We start from the raw sequence: 5,373 nt of genomic DNA on the forward strand, positions 1-5,373 counted from the left end.
AAGAAGGTGAAGTTATATCCAAACATCTAGGCATTCACTTTATTCAAAGCAATAAACAGACACTCATAAAAAAAAAAAAACTCCACATAACACTTAAATGACTTGTGATGAAAGAAAGCTCATAAAGACAATTCACCAATTATCATTTGATTATTAAGGAACGAGACCACCTCTTATTTATTGCTTGGTTCTTCTTAATTCTTGGGATCCTGCTTCTTCTTGCTTCCTGCCTCTTTTTGACCACTTGTGCTTCCTTTGTCTTTTCTTATGAGCTTTTTCCAGAATCCAGCCTTTTTCATTGTTTCTTCCACTCCTTTTTCAAGGATCATTGCCTTGTTTATTTCTCCTTCTTTCCTCCCTTTGAAATACTCATCAAAAGCTGGGAATGCTGGGTCCATCTTGTGTAGATGTTCCCCTATGTAGTTAAGCTTGATTTGCGAACTGATGTTGTAATCAGCTTGGACTGAGTATCTTGCATTCTGTAAAGTGGTGGCTTCCTTGATTGCCAAGACATTGGCATCTTGGTGTTGGCATATGTGGCTGAAGGATTCCTGTAAGTGTAAATTCTGTTCCCTTTGCAGATCTAAGAATCTTGATTCAAAGTTCCTTTGCATATCCATCATTTTTAGGTGAAAGTCCTCTTGTCTCTCCTGAGACCTCATGTATTGTTGAGACATTCCTTCCATGATTTCCTGCATTCTGCTCATATCCATGGGGTCTCTAGGAGTTCGTTGTCTTCTTCCTGGAATTGCTTGCTCTTCTTGCTCTTCATCTCTATCTTCTCCTTCCTGTCCTTCTTGTTCAGCTTCTTGCTCTTCTTCCGCTTGTTGCCCTTCTTCATTTCTTCTTTTTGTATGTCTTGGAGGAGTTGGGCCGAGAGTCATTCTGTACGCAGTTATGGCCAATCCCGGATATAGCCAATTAGGTCTTTCATCTTCAAGTGGTACTTGGGCATCGATGCATAGTCTAATGATGGTGCTAGGGAAGTGGAGCCAGGATTCAGGATCACTTTTCTCACTAAACTCTTGTATCTGTTCAGCAATGAGTTTATGAACTTTGATTTCCCCTCCCACCATAATGCAATGTAGCAAAATGGCTCTTTTAGGGACTATTTCTGAAGAGTTTGCAGTGGGTAGGATGGATCTCCTAACTATTGCATACCACCCTTTAGCTTCCGGTGTTAGGTCTCCCCTTCTCAAGACTCTTGGAGCCCCTCTTGTTTTTCTCACCCATTCAGCTCTGATGGCACAAAGGTCTTCAGCAATAGTTGTATAGTCAGGTTCTCCTATCATCCTTTCTTCATAACTTGCTTGGCTGAAATGTATGTTTTTCAGGCCAAGAGTTTTCATGATTGCTTTGGGACTGAAGTCAACTTCCACCCCTCTCACATAGCTTTTGTATGTGGGTTTCTTGGTTGGATCCTCCTTTACTGCATTTGCATAAAACTCTTTCACCAGGTTGATGTTGATTTTAGTGATTGGCTTAGTCAGGAGCTCCCACTTCCTCTTTTTGATCTTTTCCCAAACACCTGGGAACTCATCCTTTTCAAGGTCAAAGGGAACCTCAGCTAGTACCGTTTTAGGTCTCATCCATTCGGCTTGAATCTCATGGAAAACTGATCTGTATCTCCATGCATCGAATTCCCTGTTTTCCTCCATTGGCTGCTTGTCTTTTCTTCTTTTGTGGCTAGATGAAGCTGCCATTGGTTCTTTAGTTTTGGTAAGTGACAAGCTAAAGTTGACAAGGTGAAGCAAGGAAGTGTTGTTGGAAGTGTGGGGAGGTTGTTTTCGGCAAGAGATAGTTTATGCTATGATGAAGGAAATGTGCATGAAGGAGATTTGGTGGTGTTGAACTCGTTCCCCAAGTGGTTCTTTATAGTGCCCGTAAGTGCAAAATGGACGGCTAGGGTGATTTGTGAAGGGTGGCTTGATGGTAAATATATGAATTAGGGAGAAGGACGAATTGCTTTTCATTTTCTTGGAAGTATTCTGGGTGCATTAGGTTGTACATGTAGCTATCTTTTCTTGCAGAACTTCCTTTTCCCATGTGTTAGTTTCAAAGACTTATGAATTTTCTTTTTGACCAAGCACCGTACCTCCCTTTGTCTTTTTCCTCCATTTTTGTCTTTTCTTTTGTACCTGCACAAACAAACAAGTTTGCTATCATTTTTCGGTCCATGTGAATGATGAATAGTACTTGCACATGTAAATCAATGATTGACTTCATGAGCTTATAGCCGTGACTTTTGTATATATGCACACTTATTATTGGACACCAAACTTAGTGTTTGGTAAAGTCTCCTAATGACATGAAATCCATATTGGTTATCCTTAATGAATGTGCATAATTCTAATAAAGCATAGTCACTTTGGCTCTTTGATTCTAAACAAAGTTACTACCCTAAGTAATTGAAACCAAAGTATTAAAACATGCGAATGGTATACTTGTCATGAATTTTGAAATCCAGAGGAACTTCTTGCTTTTCATAAACTGTGTTCAAGAGGAACACCAAACTTAATGTTTGGTCGTGCACCTTGAATGAAAGATGGAATCCAATTTGAGTAAGATTTGGGAGTGCCTTCAGGCACACCAAACTTAGAGACCAATTGTAATTTACATGCAAAGTTTAGTGCACTTTATCAATAGTTGTCCTGAGGATTCAAGTTCATGCATAAAAAACCATGCTTTATTAGATGTAAAGCAAAGCACTAAAGATTAAGGATACTAAAAACATGGGTTGCCTCCCATGAAGCGCTTCTTTAACGTCACTAGCTTGACGGTTGTCCCTTGTTAGGGTGGATTGTAGTGCTTGACGTCTTCTCCTCTCACTATGCAAACGTCCCCACTTGATTCCTTCATGACCTCTAAATGTTCCATAGAAAGAACTTTCCTGATTGTGAACACTTGAGGGCGCTGGGAAGGAATTGTTTTGAGGCCAGGTGGGATTGGCAGATAATGACTTGATATCACTTTATCTCCCGGAGAGAAACCTTCAGTGGGAATTTTCTTGTTTCTCCACCCTCTTGGCAATTTCTTTACAATTCTTCCCTTTCTCTTGAAGCTTTCTTCATTGACCCTTATGCCGGGAGGATCCTTCTGATCTGTTTCTATTGATTCTTGTGGCTTTAACTCTTGCAATTCTTGTTTGCTTTCCAAGGACTGTTTCAGAGTTTCAGCTGCCTGATTGCCTTCCTCCAAACACAGATGGCTACTTTCATCCTTAGGCTTTTCATGTTCTGGTTCAGGCTCAGATGCAGGTTTGAAAACATTAAAAATGAGCTGTTCATCATGTATTCTCAAAATTAGCTCTCCTTGTTCTACATCTATGAGTGCTCTAGCAGTGGCTAGAAATGGCCTCCCCAGAATGATGGGGTGTAGGTAGCTTTCCTCCATATCCAAAATGACAAAGTCTGTAGGGAAAAAATAATTTCCCACTTTCACCAGCACATTCTCAACTACCCCTTCAGCTTGCTTCTGAGTTTTGTCAGCCAGTTGTATGATTACATCAGTGGATCTCACCTCATTCAGTTGTAGCCTCTTCATAAGAGTTAGAGGCATCACATTTATGCTAGCTCCTAGATCACAGAATCCTCTGTCAATTTTTGTTTCTCCTATGATGCAAGGAATATGAAAACTTCCTGGGTCTGTTTTCTTGGAGACTGTGTCCTTCTTGATGAGGGCACTGCATTCTTTGTTCATTGTTACCGTTTGTCCTCCCTTCAAAACTCTTTTCTTGCTCAACAATTCCTTTAAATACTTGATGTGTGTAGGCATTTGATGGAGAATCTCAAGAAAGGGAATATTGATATGGAGAGACTTAAATGTCTCTAAAAACCTTGAATAGGTTTTCCCTTTTTCACCTCCTCCTAATCTCTGAGGAAATGGTGCTTTTGGTTGGTATGTTTCCATCGTGCCTTTTTGCAGTTCCTTGGCTTGCTCAGTTCCACCTTTCTGCTTAGCTTCTTCCACACCTTCCTTCAAGATTTCTGGCTCCTGCTCTGAGGGCCTGATTCCTTCTTCTTCTGAGACTTCCTTCAATATGGTGATGGCCTTGCATTCTTCCCATCTCACTCTCTTTTGTTCCCCTTTAGGATTCTTTTCTGTGTCACTAGGGAACACTGCAGTTGATTTGGGGGTCTGTTGAGATAGCTCTCCTACTTGAGACTCCATCCTCTTGAGTTTTTCACCATGGTTTCTTAAGGTAGCTCTCACATCATCCCTGAAGCTTTTCAATTCGGTTATGTCTTGACTCATGGTTGCCATCATTCCTTCTATCCGGTTTAATTGATCTTGAAATTATTGGTTCGGATTAGGTTGGGTAGGTTGATTATTTTGGCCATGATATGATGGTTGGGAGTAAGTGTTTTGTGTGGCTTGGTATGATCTTTGGTTGGAGTTTTGGTATGCGGAATTGTTATGTTGGTTGTGGTTGTAAGGTTTGTGGTTTTGTGGTTGGGTTTGTTGGTTCCCCCACCCAAAGTTTGGGTGATTTTTCCATCCTGGGTTGTAAGTGTTGGAATGTGGATCATATGATTGCCTTTGTTGGTTTCCCACATAGTTGGCCTCTTCCCAATCACCTCCTTCAATGCTTACTTCCTCTTGATCTTGTGTGTGTATTGCAGCCACTTGCTTTGTTTCTAATTGCCTGGTAAGCTTTGCTAGTTGCTTGGCAAACACCTTGTTTTGGGCTAGAATTGTATCAACATGGTTCAGCTCCATGACTCCCTTAGTGTTGTGCCTTTCTGATGCATAGTAGTACTCATTCTCAGCCACTGTCTCAATCACTTCAATGGCCTCTTCCACAGTCTTTTTCCTGTTCAATGAACCTCCTGATGAATGGTCTACAGCCTTCCTTGATTCATAAGAGAGTCCATCATAGAAAATATGCAATTGCACCCAATCATGGAACATGTCTGGTGGGCATTTCCTTGTCAAGTCCTTGAATCTCTCCCATGCCTCGTAGAGAGTTTCACCATCTTGTTGTCTAAAAGTCTGAACCTCAGATCGAAGCCTATTGACCTTTTGTGGGGGGTAGAAACGTGCCAGAAACTTGCTTTCCACCTCATCCCATGTTGTTAGACTCCCCCTTGGGAATGATTCCAGCCACTTAGCTGCTTTGTCCCTAAGTGAAAATGGGAACAAAAGCAGTTTATATGCATCTTCCTGGACTCCATTGGACTTCACAGTGTCACAAATTCTCAGGAATTTTGTGAGATGTTGGTTTGGGTCTTCATTAGCACTTCCACCAAATGAACAATGATTCTCCACAAGTGATATTAGCTGTGGTTTGAGTTCAAAATTGTTGGCCTGAATGGGTGGTTTCTGGATGCTGCTACCACAATTCCCAGAGGTTGGGTTTATGTATGAACTAAG

At 41.1% G+C, this 5,373-nt stretch overlaps 1 non-coding gene across 1 annotated transcript; it reads left to right on the forward strand.

Moving 5' to 3' along the window:
- Positions 1–4,909: 4,909 nt before the first annotated feature.
- On the forward strand, positions 4,910–5,013 carry LOC112768291 (small nucleolar RNA R71). The gene has a single exon (XR_003185727.1). It is a non-coding gene; the product is annotated as a small nucleolar RNA R71 (small nucleolar RNA).
- Positions 5,014–5,373: the final 360 nt, after the last annotated feature.

The sequence above is a fragment of the Arachis hypogaea genome, chromosome 17, assembly GCF_003086295.3.
Source record: "Arachis hypogaea cultivar Tifrunner chromosome 17, arahy.Tifrunner.gnm2.J5K5, whole genome shotgun sequence".
NCBI lineage: Eukaryota > Viridiplantae > Streptophyta > Magnoliopsida > Fabales > Fabaceae > Arachis > Arachis hypogaea.